Source organism: Pyrgilauda ruficollis, unplaced genomic scaffold (assembly GCF_017590135.1).
Source record: "Pyrgilauda ruficollis isolate IOZ18807 unplaced genomic scaffold, ASM1759013v1 scaffold19, whole genome shotgun sequence".
NCBI classification, from domain to species: Eukaryota; Metazoa; Chordata; class Aves; order Passeriformes; family Passeridae; genus Pyrgilauda; species Pyrgilauda ruficollis.
Window position 1 is genome coordinate 6,282,532 of NW_024518095.1, and position 19,431 is coordinate 6,301,962.

The 19,431-nt window shown below is 37.0% G+C and overlaps 1 protein-coding gene across 2 annotated transcripts in view; it reads left to right on the plus strand.

The window, feature by feature from the left end:
• The window catches only part of CNOT2 (CCR4-NOT transcription complex subunit 2), an 85,318-nt gene that overhangs the window by 20,579 nt on the left and 45,308 nt on the right, over positions 1–19,431 (plus strand). Inside the window, exon 1 of one of the 2 annotated variants that reach the window (XM_041465587.1) lies at positions 11,378–11,406. The exons of the other annotated variant lie outside the window; for it this stretch is intronic. The gene's annotated coding sequence lies outside the window, so the exon portion shown is untranslated. Of the gene's footprint in view, positions 1–11,377; positions 11,407–19,431 lie in introns of those variants that run through there. 2 annotated transcript variants of the gene reach the window in all.

Consider the following 19,431-nt stretch of genomic DNA (forward strand, 5'->3'; position numbering starts at 1 on the left):
CAGTAAAATGCCCTGTGTGTAAAAGCACTTGCTTTGGGGAAGGGATTGACTCCAATCCTTAACTAAACATAGCTTGATTTTAGTCATGAGTTTTTGATTTGACTTCAGTGAGGCTCATTGTGTATATGGTATTTTTGTTTTAAGTTGATATTTTCCAGTAATGCATTTTGAGTACTTCACCATGAAGCCTTTTTATTTATTCAAATTCACCTTTTTCTCCCTACATATCACTTGCTGATTTACAATTTGCTGCAGAAACCTTTGCTAGTCAGCAAAGGTATCTTGCTGCTCTGTTCTCCTGGAGCGCCTTGTGCTGTCTGCTCTCTCTTCAGGGGCAGGGTTGTTGCCCTTGTTTGTTGCTCTTGTACCCTGGCTGGTCTGGGCAGGTGGGAGTGCGTGAACAGAGCACAGCATCTACAGATGAACCACGAAGGGCCTGTAAGATTGAAACCAGTGATCTGCAGTGCTGATCTGATGTGCTCTCAAGCCAAACAAGCAAAAAGGCTAATGATATTTTGAATTAACTTGCCTTAATGATTTGGTATTTATTTGCTAGCAGGGCTAACAAGAGCATAAACCTCTGTTTCATGGTTTAATAAAGTCCATGAAGGGTATTTAGTGAAGTCATCTGCTCTTGATTCTCTACAGAGTATGTGTATATTAAGGGTGAAGGCATATTTCCTTACCTTTGTATTCCTAAGTCCTTAGGACATATGTAGCTGTTTATCATGAATTGCAATTTTATTTTGCTCTGATATTGTTGATGCATTACTGTAAAGTTGCTCTACTGACAATCTAAAAATAAGGGCATTTGGAGTTATCTTAATATCCACTTAACCATTAGTGGATAAAATTCGTGAAACATGCATGGGGTAACATACTGTGATGTTGAGTTAAATGGAGCAGTTGGAGAAAAAAGATATACCCGTGTCTGGGCTGTGTTGTTGGAATAAATTGGACAAAATGGATCTGTATCAGTACCTGACTGGGCTAGACTAGCCCAGGTGTGTGCTTATAGCTCCACATAAATATATGATGCTTGAGGAATTAAAGGGGAGAAAACTTGGAGAAGTCAGAATCTATTAGATTAAATGGAATGAAATTCAGTTTCAGTGTATGAATTGATTTAGCTGCAATGGTGTATACTGACCAACTTCAAACAAAAAAGCAGGAATATTGCTGATGTGCTCAGATGAGTGCTGTTGAAGTGTGCTGAACTCCCAGTGTCCAGGGGCTGGGTTGTTGCTGTTGGGACTGTCTTGGTTCTATTTCTGCGCATGTGCCAAAGGCTGCATGTACTCTAAAGCTGGAGCTTAGATCCTGCATAAAACAGTTGGACAAATACTTAACCTGTTAAATTACTTGCCCAAACACCTAATTGAGTGCAATACTCCTTTAACTGTACTAAACAAACAAAAATTATTTTTGCACGTTTTTAACAGATGTGAAGATTGCTTTACCTTTGAAGCATGACTCATGTAGGTGTTCACACAGAGATCCTTCTATGTGCACAGCTATTTGAGTTAGAGACTTCTTCTATTTGTAAATGATATTTAGCTGAGTATTCTTGGTGCCCTCCCCTGTTCACTGACAACATTTGGCTATTTTTGTTTTTCCCTGAGCTGCACAGTTTTTTACTTGGAGTTTCTGGCCTTTAAATCTACTTGCTGTACTTGCCATTGGCACCTGTGGTAGGGGCTTTGTGGTCTCTTCTGTGTATTGTAGGACAGGGCCAAGAGATGGTGGCAAGGTGAAAAACCTTCTCAATAGCAGATGAGATGGATGCTTGCTTATTTAACCTGTTTGGGCATGTGCTCCAGGCTGCGGATTTGTGGGGCACAGTGGTGGATCTCTCCCACATCATCTGGGAATGAAGTAACTTGATAATACAATACAGGTCTGCAGTCATCTTTGTCTGTCAAAGAGAGCGCAATTCCTGGGTGTTAGTAGGATAATGGCTTTGCTTCCAGAATTTAGCTGAAGGGACAGCAATGGTCTGTGTATTAGAAACAGAAAAGGGAAGGAAGCATCCTCCAACCTCACACATGCTGTGTGCTAGTTAGATTGTTCTTACCTGCAGGTATGGCTGAAGCGCAGCTCTGCTTCACTGCTGATTTCTGTTTTCTTGGCTGTAGGGAAGGAAGGTCAGGAGTTTTAGCCTTCTAAGGGGATATTCTTGGTGTTGCCTTCATGTCTGGCTGTCCTGACACAGTCAGAGAAATTTTAATAGTTAGAGTTTAGGGATAAGCAGGAATATGTTTTACCAAAGCACTTGTATCGTTGTAGAGGATCTGCCTGTGTTGTTTGACCTGAAAACAGATGGTCTCATGTTGACATGTTTTCTAGCTGACAGCATCTTTTCTTTTGCCTCTTATTTTTTAGGGGCTTTTTTTCCCATATAAGGTGACTTTTCCACTGCTTGGAGATCTTGGCTTCAGCTTTTCCTTACTCTCTTTTCAGACATGAAGAAAAATAGTCACAGTTGAAGGCTTTATAAGCTTCACCTCTAGCTCTAGTGACCCATTTGTATTCACTCTGTTGCTGTCACTGTAGGTGTCCCAGCAGGTTCATATTGCCCATTTTGTCCACCCTGCCAGCAGTTTTCTTTCTGTAGAGTGAAAAAAACCCCAGACAACCAACCCAAACCCACAACAAACTCTCTTCTGTTCTTGATGCACTTAGCCACGAGTCCTACTGTTCGTACATGTCCTACAGTTTGTTGCTACCTTTATCTTTCTGGAGTCACTGTGGAATTTTGTTGTATAAAATTTCATTGCACTACAGAGAGAGGATTTTTTTGTTGCTTGTTTTTCTAATATTAAAAAGGAGGAGAAAGATGAAATAATTTTATTCTGAAGCATTCATCTTCTCCCTTTTCCTTCGGGCTTTGTGACTGGCCATTCTCTTGGCCATTTGGGAATTTAATTGGTGTCTCTCTTGATTTCAAGACACTGCAATGGAAATATGGAAGTGAGTGTCACAGAGGAAGTATCTATATTTTTTTAGTGATGCAGGTCTGCTAACTGTAAAATACCTGATTGATTGGCTTCTTTGACTTGAAACTTTTTTTTTTTTCCTTCTCAGTGGAAGACTAAACTTTAGGCCAGTGACAGAAATTTTGCTTATGTCCTGATAAGTTGCATGCAGCTGACTGGGGTGATTTGTCCTGCTACCTGGAGTAAGTCCTTCGGGTTGTTTTCAAAAAACAGCTTTTTCCTTCCTATGTAAAGTTTAATTAGGGTTAGTTTTACTTAATCTACGATGGGATGCACAGGCACTTTAGAGTTGTCCATTCCAGAGAAACAGAAATGCTACATCATTTTTCTGTAGCTGGTAAGTGAAGTGGAAGGACTAAGAGGTTGCTGTTGGATGACAGTGATGGTATATATCAGTACAGTATAGCAGTATTGAAGAAAATGCTGTAAAGTCACATGATGTTCATCAAAATAATTTAGCGTGTCAGGGATTGAGTTTGCTTTTCATTGTACTCTGGATGTTGTGAGTACCTTAGCAAAAGCCTCAGTCACTTCATGACTTAGATCCTGAGTGGGAGGTTTGGACCTGTGAGTTAGACATCTACAGACAGATCCATCATCTCTATCATGCATTCAGAGAATAGTTCTTGAAATATCATTTCTGTTTATGAATGTGCTGAAATGGTGTGTGTTGTGATTTGAACACCTTAGCAGGGTCAAACCAGTGAGAAAATTTGTTGCTCCTTTAAATAATATCCATGTTCCTGTTTGGACTTGCTTCTGCCTATTATTGGAAGCCCAAAGATACTTTTTCATTTTCCTTTTTCCAGCAGTGAAGTCTTCCAGTTTTTAGGATAATATTGGTCTAATATTTCATTAATTAAAATTTGGGATTAAAATATCCTTATTGAGAAGAAGAACACTGTAAAACAGCATAATGGTTTGGGTAGCTGTAATTTCCAAGTAACAGAAGAGAGATGAGACTATAAAAGCAGGTAGTATCAATAAAAAATTGGGTAGTTTCACTGGCATTGTAAACACTTACTTATGCTGGCCCAAACCAGAGTTCCTGCTTGCTTTTTTTTTTTTTTTTGGACCATATACCTATGTGAAGTTGCTATCATCTGCATGTTTATTCTCATTTTGGCTTATTTCAGCACTGGAAATGGCTCAGTATTACAGTGATGTCAATTAGCTACTTTTCATAATTTTCCATGTACAGCACATTAAGATTTTCTTGCTAGTGTATTGTCTAAGGAAGCTAGTGGTGTTCATTTTTACCACTCCTTGTAAGGAACCTGTGTTACATCTGTGCAATGTGGACCAAGTCAGTGTCTTTGCAATGCTGTATTTTTTTTGAGTTTTAGTGGTGACATTTACTTGCCCTTTTTTATCCATTTAGCAATCTGAAATCTAATTAAATGAATGTTTTGTAATTTTTAGTCATCTTTATTAAAAATAAGTAGTCTTTTCACTGGAAATTCACTCCCCAGATGAAATCTTCAGTGTATATGCTCTCCCAAGTACAGAGAAAGACATGAGAGTGTGCACAGATAGAAGATGTTGATTTTAGTTATCTTGTCAGAGGTCCAATATGTGGAGGAATTAAAAGTGAAAGATTAAAAGGAATTGTCAAGTCATACAGGCTAATGAAGAATTTTGAAGGAAGCAGTTGAGAAACGCAATTGAATGTGAATATGGTTAGCCAGAAACTGAGTATTGTCTTAGGTTTTATGGATTTGAATACTCTTCCATTGCTCTTTGTGATCTTTTCAGGGCAGGAGGAATAAAAGAAAGCTTACATTATAAGGGTTTTATATTTAAATTTTTTAAAAAAAATCCTGCCAGTTGGTAAAGCTTTTGACGTATGTAGTTGGTTGGGAGACCTTTTTACTGAGATCTGTATGTACACACGTGTGTGTATTGTTCGTATCTTTATATCTTGATCTGTGGATTGTATACCCCTGTCTCCTAAGTTTGGTGAAATGAGAATGTTCTGCTGGGATTGTTAAGTTGTCTGTGTGATGCAAGTGGGCAAGAATGTGGTTGTAAGGTACCAAGTAGAGAGGGTTCATTTTTGTTTACAAGGATACTTGACAGAAAAATATATAGACGTAGACATGTTTCAGGATTATCTCCCCATTAATATATCAAAGCTAGTAATTCATAATCCTGCATTATTTTTCTTCATAATTATCAGATGATGACTCTTTCTGAATGAAAACTGTTGTAATTTGAACTTACATATGCAAAGAAAGACAACAGTGATTTTATTTCATGAAGTGGTTAAAGGGGAAACTGATGCTAGAACAAACTCCAAGTTCTTTTTCCCTAATTAATTTTACCTGCATAGTAGGAAGAGTAACTTGGATATTTCTGTGCATCTCTACTTATGAAGTGTGACCCTCAAGTGTTAGAGGTGGACTTGTCTGCAAAGTCATGGTGGTTCTGCTTTGAGAGCTGTCTCCCACTCAGGTTAATAGTGGTAGTATCTGCAGTAAAAGATCATTGAGGATTACTGGTCCTTTATGCTTAATGTTTGTTTTCTGTTAACTGTCTTTTGTATAGTTATTTTGTGCTCTTGCCAAAGCTCTGCATGTTTGAGCAGTTGATAAGTAAATTTTGATTGTCCTAAGTGCAGTTCATTGGTGCCTGTTCTACTTCAGGCTTCAAGTGCTTCATCCTGAGATACTAATGTCAATGTAGAGCTGTCTTAGGCAAGTGTAAGATGCAGTTGAAAAAAAATACGGGAGAGAATAAGTAAATGAGCTGCAGATAAATATAATAAGTGGTAAACTTTTTTTTAGTTTATTGTGTGTGGCTGTTCAGTTATTCATTTTAGATGCTGGTTGCATATCTGTGTGACAGATAAAATTATTGTATTCTCTTTAGCATGAGCCATTAGAATTCTGGTGTGGGAAATTTAGCATTATTGGCTTTGTTCCAATCAGTAAGATCAGAGGAAATGTGAAGTATGCTCCAGTAGATGCAGCGACTAGGTCCGCCTCACTTATGCTTTACTACTTCTAACAAGTTTGAAATCTGATTTACCTGCCTCTTCAGAAATCTGCTATAGGCAGTGGCTTGAGTTCACTCCAGGAGCGATGCTGTCCCTGACACTTCTCTTGCCTGTTGGTAAGGCAAACCTAGGTGTTGCTTTTGAAAGCAGGATTCTTAATGCAGCTGTTTCTGAGTTCTTCAATTGCTGGCAAAGAACCTGTACTGCAGACTTGGTTGGTTTGGTGGAGCATACAAAAGGGCCTTATTACCTAGAGAAACCTTTTTTTTTTTTTTTTTTTTTTTTTAAATTTATGCATTAGTACACACAGGAGGACAGTGCTATTTCTCTGTAAGGAAAAAAAAAAATCTCAGGACATTTTGTTCCTGAAAATGACCTGAAATGGTTGAGATTAGGATCACTGATCAGATGAAGGTTTTAAGTTTTTTCAGGTGTGTAAAGTCAAAGCAGTATAAGAATATTTGAATTTAAAGAACAATACTGGAATAAAGTGAATATTCAACTACAGCAAATGCAAATCAAAATGAAAAACAATGAAATTGTCCATCAGTCAAGACTATTGAGTCTGAGGCTACAGAGTAAATATCTTTCAAATAAATCTTCAAAAGGGAAAAATGCAGGCAGTATTCGAAATGCAGGTATTAAACTAATGTATCTCAAATAGAAGCAGACTATAAAAAGCTGTATCTGAGTTTAGCATAGAGGAAATTTTGCAAAATGACATGCATATTTTAATGTGCTTCAGTATAAACGCTGTTTTGACTGGAATTTTTTTCTGGAATTTCAAAATTAAATAATGAAATCTTTCCAGTAGTGAAATACTTCCTGTTGTCTTTGCTCTATGTGACCTGAGATTTTAATGTCAGAAGCATTCTTGTTTTAGCTTTGCATTAATCTGTATTCAAGTTTGGAATGCTTGAAGAAATGCTTTTCAGTTTTTCTGGCGTATATCATGTGTGTTTTGGTATATGTTTTTAACTGAGATTTCTTTGTATTCAGACAGTTGTCCAAACTGTATGGTCTGAGATTTAGAGTGGGGCATGTCAATGTGAATACTGCATAGTTTTTCTGAAAATCAAATGGAGGAGGGAAGAAGAGAAGCTGTTCTTCAAGAAAATGTTTTAGTTTTTTTTTTCCCTATAAAATCTAATATTAATAGCCTTTTTTATTTTTATTTTTCGTACATTTTTATTTATTTTCTGTGACCTCTAGTCTGTCTTAGTTTCTTCTAAAATAAGATCATTGTTAGTGTATGTTGTCTTTTTTGGGGTTGTTTTTCTTTTTGTTTGTTTCTTTGTTTCTTTTTGTAATGTTATTGTTGAGATTTTTAAACACCTAGCAATGTTTTTTCTGTTTGTTAAAACGGGGGGTGAATCTCTTAGGGTTTGTAAAGCTAAAGCCTCAACTTATGTTGCAGATAGAGTCTGATTGGGGGTTACTCTTGAAGCTTATTTTGAAAGGTTTTTTACAAAACCAAACTGTGTTGAAACAATCATGTGTTCTCCAGTGGTGGAGCAGGATATTTGAATAGAGAAGTAGATCCTGTATACTTCGGCAAGAGCTTTTGGCATACATTGGTGTGGTCTGCATAAGTTAAGGAGGTGTGTCATAGACTGAAGCTTCTGTAAGTTGTTTGGAAAACTGTCGTATGGATATTTCACTGTGAAATTGTAGGAAATTTCAGGTTTCATGCACATTTTCTTGAGGCTAGTACTTGACAGTACTTTTCCTGAATTATTGGCAGATAGAATAGAAAGTAAATATATGCTCTTTGCATAAAAAGGCAAATACAGAAATGGCAAACAGTACAAATATATGATGAGGAGTACTGCTCAGTTAGCAGGAAAGGAGGTAGTGCTTGCACTGAGCAGTAAGACATTCAAACCTGCAGTATGTTGTTGAGGGAAAGAGGGAAACTGACACTGCTCTGGGATGTATTCATAGGAGTGCCTGTGTCCAAACACTAGTTAAATACAGTGGCTTCGTTCAACAATGTTAGGGCCTCACATGGAACACTGTACTTAAAGAAGTATATTAACTGTTACAAGGACTAAAAAGGAAAAAGGAATGGTTGTAGCAGTTTGGACCAGAAATGCAGAGGGGGAGAACTGGAGTTGTGCAGCAGGAAAGTGAGAGGAAAATGGAATTGACAGTATGGTTATGAAGCTTTGAATAAAAGGGGTTTTAGGATAGAGAATTCGGATGGGTGTGGTGAGATGCTGGGGATAGATTCCTCAGGGAGATTGTATAAGGGCTCTAATGAGTGTGAGAGCCATTAATGGTGTTACCCAGTAGATACTGGCTCCTACCTTCTGGAGAACTGAAAGCTCAGGAGCCAGAAACGACCATGCAACTGGCAGCAACTGCTCCTCTTCAGTGTGAGGTATCTCTTTGGTAGGGAGAATCTCATGTTTCCTGCAGAATTTTTAATCAAGTTAACATCTAATTTGGAAGAGAAGACTACAGTTTGATGCACAGTCTTTGGGCTGAAGAATTGTCATTTTCTATAATGAGAATTATAGAATTATATTACGCACAGAAAATGAGGTGAAATTAGGGTGATTTAATAAGAGTTGAGTTTGTGTTTGTAGAGGTGAAATAGACCAATATTTGGGATAAGCCTGTTGTCTTCTTAATATAACATTATTTACATATGTAACAAAATAATGAAGACTGACATTTTCTTATTCAGAAAGTATTTATTTCCAATTTGGTTTGGCTGTAGTGCTCTCAAGTCTTACCTGTTTGGGTACTTGATTAGGGACCCACTCATGCTTTATCAGTCCCTATCTTAGGGATGATGAGACTGGAGTGTTGTGGAATTTCAGCAATACTGTTTGAATTGTTCTGGTAAAGTTCACATTGTAATGGTATGAGTTGCCTTTCTTCCATTAGAACTAAACAAAAGGCTGCTTTGGTGTAGTTTGATGCTGTAAAGAAAGAAGAAGGAGGAGCTGAGTAAAACCCAGCTCCCTCTGTGACACTGCCTGGAGAGGTTTTGCAACCCCAAGCCCTTTCCCCTTTTGCAAGTCAAAGGAGCAATCTAGTTTTGTGTTGAAATTATGATACTTTAGAGGATATACCCTGATACCAATTGCTTCTGCTGTGATTAAGTTTATCATATCTGATCAGATAAGGAAAAGAATATAACCTTTTCTCTCTAATTTCTCTTATGGCTTCATTATTACTTGCATGCCAGCTATGGTGCATGCTTTCATCAGTTGGTTTATAAGACTTGTTGACAGAAGTCATTCCATGTATAGCAAGTCTGAACTTAATGTAATAAATAAATGTAGTTGTCTTAATGATTACAGTGTTAGAAGAAGTACTTAGGGGTGCTAGAATTGAAATTGTAATATTTTAAAGCAAGTAAAGAAAGCAGCATTTAGGGAGTGTGAGGTGAATATAGAATCTACCCAGGAGGGAGTTGAAGTAGCTTTGTCCTACACGTTGAAGCTCCTGAAGGATCCAGTCTCTTTCCAGGCAGAAGGATTGTTCCTGTAAGACTTAGGTGGTATAATTTGTACTTTTTATAGCCGATGAAGTTATTCTAGAACTCTCTTCCTCAAAGAAAGAAACCTATGGATTTTCCACAGTATTTAATACCACCTCCATTGTGTCAGACGAAGAGCCAGCTGTCAGACATATCCTTGTATCCAGCAGTGTCAAGTCCTACTTGTTTTTGGCAGCAGTACTGCTCTTTGCTAGTGCTGGTGAAGGGTGAGTGTCTCTGGATTATCTGGTTACATAACTTGGGAGGCTGGGTTTGTTTGCAGAACCAGAGGCATCTGAAATTTTCTGCTGGCTTTTTGGTGGTGTATGTTGACTTTGCAACCTTTGTAAGTGGAAGGAGGAAGACAGTAGCTTGCCTGCTATCCTGCTGTTTCTTTGCTGGATGTGATGTGGCTGTGTTGTACAGTGGTGTGCCAACATTGGAGACAGCAGCCTGTCCTGCTTTTCTTCTTCCCGTTGCCCCACCGTTGCCAAACTGGGTTGTGTTGTATGGTGCACTGGACCTGGGGCTGTCCTTGAATTGCTCAGGGCTGACTGCTGTGAACTTGGACAACTTGGTAGCTTTCTTCAGGCTTTCTTCTAGGCTGTGTTTGGTGGTAGCCTCCTTGAATAGATCCCCTACAGTGTCAGTGCTTCAGGAATTATTTCACTGAAGTGTTGGTTGAATGGCTTAAAATTTTTTTCAGAATAAATATGTCCAAATTAGTTAGCAAATGTACTTTAAAATGTTGCTACTTTTCTGAGGTAAAGACCTGTAGGAAAGTATTGTGAGAAGGGATGATGCAAAACACTTGGTGGAGTTCTACCATGCAGCTGCAGGACCCACGTCTGATTGTGTTATGAGTCTTCTGAGCATCACTCTTACAGTGTGGATGTGCTCTTTGGCTTTCTGGTGAAAAACAAATTACAACTTTGTGTTGGTGTGCAGCAGCAGGCTCCTTCTCTAGACCCTGAAAGGTCACCATCTGCTGTCCCACTTGCTTTTTGGTGATCTTTTGTTTGTTTGTTTTTTTAAATTGTTTTTGTTTTTCTTTCCATTATTTTTGCAATAAACTAAGTTTTCTGTTGGGGGTGGTTTTGCTTTTCCTTCTCCTTTGGATTTGGAAATAGGGATTCTGTGCTTTCAGCTTTTGGTTTTGTCTTTTCAATCATCTCTGAAAACTATTGGTTCATGAATTTGAACTTGTTCTTTTGCTGTCTCAAGCATTGGGTTTGGAAGCATTTCTGTCTTTTTGTAAGGAGGAAAGGTTCCCTGTAAGGTAGATAATAGAAAGAATTGTCAGTATTCAAGCTCTGTTGGGGATAGCAGAGAATAAATTACACACAGTTAAAAATAACTTCAGGGCCATTTGTGATTTCTTATGTGGTTTTCTTATAAGGCAAATCTGTATTACTAGAATAACTTGTCTGTACAGGATCAAGGCATCTATGGCTTTGTGTTTAGAGAAAGGGTCTCTAGATACTATAGATCTAGATCTTTGCAGCCTTCAATTTTTTTTTTTTTTCTGGGAAAAAAGACCCCAGCACTTACTGCTGATCCGTCTTTTTCCTAAATCTTCAAGTGAGTAATAATTTTGTTTTAACAATGAAATTCCCCTAGTTAATGACTCCTGCTTTAGTTTGAGTGTGATTCTTGTTTTTTATGGCATTTGGATATTGCTTTAAAACTACCCAGAACCTTTTTAGTTTATTTCATTTTATTTTCAGTGTATAAAATGTTTTCAAATATATTTTTTCCTGTTTATGGAACAATAGGACTTGTAAGAAGGTTGGAAGATAACAATATATTTTACTAATACTATTTTATCAATCTACTTCATTTACAGGAAGCGGTCATTGGTCAAAATTTGCTTACCTGAGCAGACACAAAAAATTAATGGGCAAAAGTACAGTGTGTAGGTACGTTGCAATTTTCAGTATGCTTAAGGTTCTTTGAGGAGAACCTTATTCTAAGGGAATGGGATTAGGTCTCAAAATGTAAGATTTTGGGGTTTAAAATATTTAAGTAGTAGATTCAACAATGAGGTGTTGAAGGAACTGAAGTTGAAGGCTTTAAAGTACATTAATGTGTTCCCTACCTTTTTCAGTTTTTATTAAAAAGTGATATGGAATGCTGTGTATATGCATTTGAGTGGTCAAGAGAAATTTTTAGAAGTCTACATGTAATTTAAAAATTTTTGCGAATACTTTTCTTCAAGATTTGTAAACACAGTGTGCCCAAAAGTGATAGTCTTCCCAAATACGAACATTACTAATTTATAAAGTGGTTTAGCATCTTTAGTTTTTTTTGGACAGTGTTTTACTACATTTAGTGCATTGGAACATAGTGCAATAGTTGTTACACTTCAGTATCATTTACTGCAGTCTGTAATCATAGTGAAAGTTAGTCAAGGTTCTGTGATTGTAAATTTGCAGCAGCTTTACCACACAGTGAGTGGTTGAGTATCTGCATTTTGGAATATGAATAAGAAACACGTTTTATTTATCCCCTTAAAAAAAAAATCCTTCATGTTAACAGTCTGCTTTACACGTAAACATTCTTTAGAATCCCTGGTGTTCCTTCAGCTGAAATGGCAAACGAAAAACCCTCTTGGTTTTGCTTATACAGAAATGTATGTTGTTAATAATGATATGAAATACTTTGGGATAGCACTGCATTTAATTCAATAAAATCATCTTTGAAGATGAAAGGTTCAATTTCAGGACTGTTTTGGTTTTTATTTTAACATCAATAAGTAGAGTTTCAGTGGCTGTGTTTTTTATTGCAAGTCTCAAACTGTGGTGCTATGCAGTGTAGCCAGTTTTTATATTTATGGCCTAAACATATAGTAGGAAGGAGGTGACGTTTCTAAATTGGGTATTATGCCATTTTAAATGTAAAATTTGTTACATTCTTGTGAATTAGGGAGGAATTTGGGTGGACTGGACTCTGTGGGTTAGTAAAACCTGACAAATTACTGGGGAAAAAAGTGAATGTGATAAAGCACGAAGTTAAAAAACAAATGAGTTAGCTTTGGGGTTTTGCCAAATTGCATTTGAAAGCACCATGGTCATGTTCCCAGGAACGTGTCATGACATGCTTAGGATTCATTAAGCTAAGATGAGCAGAAGAGTCAAAACCTGAAGAATAGCTTGCTTTTGTGATTACTGTGTTTTACATTTTGGCAATATGTGTTTGATTTTAATGATACACTCTGGAAAGTCCCAGAAGTGATTTTGAAGAATTTTTCCTTTCTGTTGTCATGTGTTTTTTGTTATGCTCAGTTGGCACGGGTTAGTTTCTTGTTCCTCAGGGTAGTTTATCAGTGTGTTCCTTTGCATCCAAGATAATCTCCAGATTGTTTTGGCTTTCCTAGAGCAAGGCTGGTTAGGTAGTTTACCATTAGGGACTGTGGCTTTCACCAATAGTTTTTAAAATTTTTTTTTTGTGGCAGTGTGTTTCTCCTCAGTCTCCCATGTAGTGTAGTCTCCCATTAAGGTGAGACCAGAGAATCCTGTGGTGTGGAATTGCAGTTCCCTGTGCAGGTGAGAGCCAGTGTTTAAAGTGCAGCAATGGTATGTGCAGACTGGAAACCAGGAGTTTGAAAAGTTGTAGTTCCAGATATCCTTGGTATCAGGATGACAAAAGTTGTCCTGACTTAGTCGCTGTGATAAGGAAGGCGGATGAGTGTTCTCATTCATGAATTCATATGTTCTGAACCAGGCAGTAGGACCCCTTCTTAAAGCCAGTAGTGCTTGAGATAATGTAGGTACCAGGGTAGGAGGAATGAGGACTTGCAGAGCTTGAGAGCCCCATGGGATGTGATTCAGCTTATTTAAATTTGGACTAGATCTGATACTTCATGAAGCAGTACCAGACAGACCTGTTTTGAAAAACTGGATCCACAGATGAAAAGTCATTCATTTATTGAGAGTGATCTTCAGCTTTGTTCCTTCTGAAGCATTAAAATGAGTTTACCTTGTAAAAGAAACCTTCTTTGGTTGAGTACTTCTATGTCCATGTTGTCTCTCATTTCCAGTCTAGCACTTTTTATTCCAAGGAATTTTACAGGAGCCTGTCATCCAACAGGTATCCAACTGTATGTTTTGCTTCCTTTAAAAGTAGGCATTTTAGAACAGGAGTTAGAACTGAGAGATGCTTTTGTAAGTACATTTTCAGATGTAGATTTTTGTTTGTATTAAATCCTTTGTTGATTGGAGCAAGAATGAGAAAGTTGTATTTCAGAGCCTGTGATGCAGAGATACGTTTGTCCCTATGAACATATATGGGAAGAGGGAGCAAACTGTAAAGTTCTACTTTATGTTCAAGTGCAAGGCCAGTTATAAAATTTAGTAACGTTTATGTAAAGGGATTGGAAAATTGTTGTAGAGAACCACATGCATACTTTGTTCTTGATGTGAAGAAATTCAGAAACATCAATACAGAGTAGAAGATCAGATGAGTATTGGAAATCACAAAATTCCCAGAGGGGCTCCTGTCTTTCTTCTGACTAGGCTAAGTCACAGCTTTTCTTCCTTGTTCGTTGGATTGCTATAAATAATTGATATTTGAAATAATTTTTCCTCTGAAATTTACCAACATTTTAAGAAAGAAGGCTGTTCAACTGGAAAACAATAACAAAATGAGATAATTAGAGCTAATCAAAGATGAACTTTGTAGAAAACAAGAAGTTTTTCATTTCAGTCTTTTGTCAGTCTGACTATAGACTTCACAGGAATCCCAGAGAAAAGAATACACAAAGGATTCACACAAAGCCAGAGTACAGAGAAAGTCTTCATAGAATTAATTTTTTGTAAATAACCTGAAATGTAGAAACTTGTAAGTCCTTTTTAAAAGAAAATTTACAGCTCCTTAATTTTATCTGCTTAGCAAGGGCTATGCATGTCCAAACTTGCTATCAAAGCATTTACTCTAAAGTTTAGCAAATTTATCTTTATTAACAAAAAAAGGCGCTTCAGATCATGCATCTTTTCTCTGTATGCTCTTCATGGCTTGCTGACAGATTGTTTTCCTTTAGTGTTTTTGAATCATTAATTAACAGGCATTGATCAATATTTTGTTCTTTTCAATTGGAGTTTTAGGCTGGAGGTTAATGTTTGACGTTACGTGAGAAGCATACAGGTGACAATAGTTAAGATCTTGTAGTGCCCGTGGATTTATTAGGGTTTTGTTGTCATTTTTTCCCAGTGGAAAGGCAGTTGAGCAAATAAAGAAAACCATGCCCAGGTGCTGGGTGCTGACTGGCACCCTATGCAGGAGCAGTGGGGTGGTGCGTGTGGTTGCTCCCCTTGGCTCTGCTCTCGCTCCTGTCCCAGAGGTGTCTGTACTTGCTGTAGGGATGGTTGGACAAGGTTTTGTAGCAAATCCTGTGTGAACTTCAGTATAACCTACCAGAAGTAAATTGGTGGTAGCTCAGTTGCTACTTGTGTTTGCAACTTGTCAGCAGCCTTCGTGGAGCAGGCATGATGGAAAAATTTAGGATACAACTTCATTGGTCACCCTAGTTCAATTTTACCATCACAGATGATCAGTTACTTCTTATACTTGCTTAATAGTTTTTTCCATCATACAATAATTCATCCTTTTGATAAAGTGAATATGGACAACAGGGTGCTTGCCTTGATCTTCCGATACAGTTTCTTGTTAAGATACTGTAAATTGGGGCTGTGGCTATTACATTGTCCCACCTGCTATGGCATAGTGTAACCATGGCTGTAACCACACAGCTGGACCAAGAACACAGCTGGCTGAAAACCTAAGGAGCCAGCCAGGAGCAGGACTGTGACAGTAGACTTCACTGCTGTGAAACATTATGCCTTGTGAAAATTCTGCTCTATGATGATTCACACTGTAGTAAATCTTTCATTATGAAACACAAAATCTTCATATACAAAGCCTTAGTATAAAAATTATATTCTTAATGTAAGAATTGTCCACTGAATGTATGGAAGGTTTCTCTGTTGCTTCAAAATCCAAAAAGCTTGCTTATCATTGGAATTTGTAGTTGAAGCCTGTAGTAGATCATGGTTATGTGTTTGTATTCCATCTTCCCTGTAACTGATTTACTGTCACTTTTTAACTAATTTTAAAGTGTCCTAAATAACCTTATTCTCAAAGAATGCTTTGAGAGTTCAGTGAATGGCATTCTACCAGCTATCTGTAGTATATCTGGTTTTCCTTGTTCTGCTTTCAAAGCTTTTGTTAGGTGTTTAATTTATTGAATCATCTAGACTTTTCTTTACAGTTGCTTAAAATAATTCATGTTAGTACTTTAGAAGTAGTAGATCCTCCTTTCCAGCAATCTCCAGTATTGGAGGCAACTGGTTTGTGTGCATTAGTATTTGTTAGATAGCTGTTTAGGTTCAGATTATTTTTAAAAAATCATGTGTTTGTGACTGATTCTTTTTCTGCGTTTCACTTAGATGTGGGTGATACAGTCTTGTCAAGGTTTTTTTCTGTTAATCAGCAAAAAGCTTTTGACATATATGATATATATCCAATCACGATATGAAATATATATTCTTGGCTCTTTTATGCTTACCTGTATACGTTAATAATATTGCCATTTCTGAAGATAAATTCTGGTCAGAGCTAGGAAAACATACTTTTTTGTATGTGGCTAGGTTTGGGGAGTTGCAAATTGTGCACTGTGCGTCCTCTATAGGCTGTTCATTTTTGCTGCCTCTGGGAACTTGCTTTATAGCAATAAGCATTTGGGTAAGTTCCCTTTTAAAAAAGGGGAAAGGGTTAATAAAAGCTACAAGGAATATAGTTAACAGAAAAAACTTATGGCATCACAGAGATATGTAAACAATTTTTTAAAAAATGACAGTATTGGAGGAGATCAAGCACAAAGAATACTTCAGTATTTGTAAACGCTTTTGACATTTGCAGTTTTTGAGAGCTAGTTACTGTACACTTCAGTCACTTAGAGTGCTGCTGTATCTGGGTGGTATTTTGTTTAAATTAAGAATAAGTATAAACTTATGCAACATGTAGCTGCCTCCAGTTATCCAATATATAGGTCCATGATGAAATGTATCACCCTCCATATTCTTGCCAGCCTGATGCTAAGAGAAAGACATATTCATGATTTCGCTGTATTCATTTAGATTTTGAAAATATGGTAAAGAAATTAGTTTTTATCTTTGCTGAACAAAATTTATATCTGGAATGATGTTTCTTTTTAATACAAAACTTCTAAGATTCTGCTTCAAAATTGTGCAGGCTTGGGAGGGCAGGAATGGGATTGTGTCACTCAAGAAGCAAGAACTTCTTTCAGGACTTGGCTGACTCTGAGAATACTTCAAAGAATTTGGCATCAGATTGTGGTGTAGTGATTTAAATCTTCTGCTTTCCCCATCTGCAATACTGGTAAAATATGTTGAGACTAAAATTCATTTGAGTGTTTTGCTATTGCAAGTTTAGATGAAAGTAAAGTAATGCTGCTGGTCGGGATAACTTCTGAATTTTGTGAAATCAGAACTAGGAACTGTGAAGTGAAGTGTATACATTAGCTGAAGACTGAGAAGTCTCCATTTCAGTAAAAGTACTCTCTTTTATGGGAATGAGATCAAAATAATGAAAAGCAGTGTCCTGTTGGTTGTTTTACTAGGCTGTTGAGGCTCTAAGTGTTGCTGTTTTGTTTTGGAACTCTATATAAAACTGTTCTCAGAAACTGTGAGGAAGGTATGAGATGTAGGGGACCATCCCATGTCTGGGGCTTGGGCCAGGTCTCAGCAACATTTGCTGTCTGAGCTTAGTCTGCCAATTTGAGATAGGTCTGTTTTACAGTGTTGTGGCGTGAAGTCTGTCCATTCCAAGCAGAGTTGCTTTTAATTTAAAACTGGTATGTTATTTCAGTTACTGATATTTAAACAAAGTTTACAGCATAAAGCCAAATTTTTACAATATGGAAATCTGACTAAAGTCCATGTGCATAAATGAGAGGGTGCATAGCTAGTCTAATTCAATTTTTGACAGCTTTAATGGACAACAGAGTGATTGGAGAGGTTTAAATTAAACGTGGAAAATTAGTGCAGTGGAAAGGCATGATAGGTGCATTTACCACTTCCTTAATTCTACTTGTTGATTGCATTTATGACAGCATGGTAGGGAGCCCAGTGTATGATTTATCTTTTCCACTGTGGAGTAGTATCACTTAAATAATGACAATTATGAGGAATTGCAGTTCAGAAATTTAAACTCTTAACTAACTCTGGTACTTTTCTATTATCTTTTTTAAAAGATCAGCAATTTTTTTTAAGACTGGTTGGCCTTGTACTTCGGATATGATGTGAAAACATTCAAAGTTGTTTTGTCATGCTTTATTATATGTCTGAACCTGGTATAGCTGTAATCACAACATAGCCTGGCTGTGTAATCAGAAGGTTACAAGAAACAGGACCTGGAATATTTAGGAAGCATCTGAAGAGTTTCATTTTATAAAAAACAGAGCAAATAAATAACTAAAGGGTAAAAATTTGTAATTTTGACTTGGATTTTTTCATTTGCCCTGAAGAGTCACAGACTCATACGTATGTTTTAGGAGGACACTCCAAAAACCCATAAATGAATTTAACTTCAACATGTCTGTGCTCCTGGGAAGTGTTTCTGCTTTTGCAGACCATAACATTAGTCTGAAGAAGGAGAGTCACTGAGAGGCAAGTATGCTGCCAGGAGGTTGTGGCAGCTCATAAATACTTCTTTTCCTTCAAGTATTCAATATATTAAACATACTTAATGTTTTGAATTTTCCAGTTGTATTTTAAGGTAAGACAAGATGTTTGATGTGCTGTATGCGCAGAATAAATTTTTTGGCCAGAAATATTCTCAGCTATTTCTATTTTTAAAATACCTCCAGGAGGGGAAAAAAAAAACAAACCCCAAAAAACCCAAAAAAACCCACCCCAAACAAAAAACAAACAACCGAACAAAAAAACAAAACCAAAAAACCCCCAAAAAACAAACAAACAAAAAAACTCCCAAAAAAAAAAAAAAAAAACCCAGAGGGAAGCCTTTATTTCGTAAAATTCAGCTTAAATGAAAAATACTGTTATTACGTCTTTCCTGAGGTGCTTCAAACAAATGGAAGCAGCTTACATTAAAGACTGTATGTGTGAATGTACTGATAGAAGATAAAAAGTAGCAGCTCTCTTATTCAGTTAAGATTTATCTACCTTGTGCTCCCTGTACAAAACCCCCACCCAAAACCACCAACAATACACCTTCCCCCACCCCACACCTTGGCAGAAGCTGGAGTAGAAATTATCTATAGTAGTACTGATTTATTTAATGTCAACAAACTCCATCAGAGTAATGAAAGAAGAAAATATTCTGTTGTTACTCTCTTAAGCATGCTGCATATCTCACTGTACAGTGCTTAACTGCACGAAATGCTCAGGAAACCAGGGCTTATTTAAAATACAGTATTTTAGATTAACCAAACATGGAAGTTTTGACTCTGTCCAGGAAGAAATAGGAAGGCAGTACGGCTGTCTTAAAAAGTTAGTAGAATTGGTGCTGTGCAAAACAAAACAAAACAAAAAAAAAAAAAAAACAAAACAAAACAAAAAACCCCAAACAAACAAACAAAGATAACTGCTGTATTCCTGGAAAGAGGAGCCTGTTCAAAACTGATGTGGAAATGTCCTAGCTGGAGCAATGGTTGCCCTTTTAGCTGAAGCACAGATGCAGAAATCTAGCCTCCTGGCTGAGAATATCAGCTGAAAGCAAATAAAAAGTCAAAGGAACCCTGTTCTTTAATTTTTAATCTTTTATTCTTCTCATACAATAAATGAGATTTGGCATGATGAAAACACCTAAATTGTGATTATGAACCAAAATTGAATTAACACTTCAGAATTTGTTTTTTCCATTTGGTTTACAAGCTTTCATCTGCATGTCTGATATATAGTGCAAAA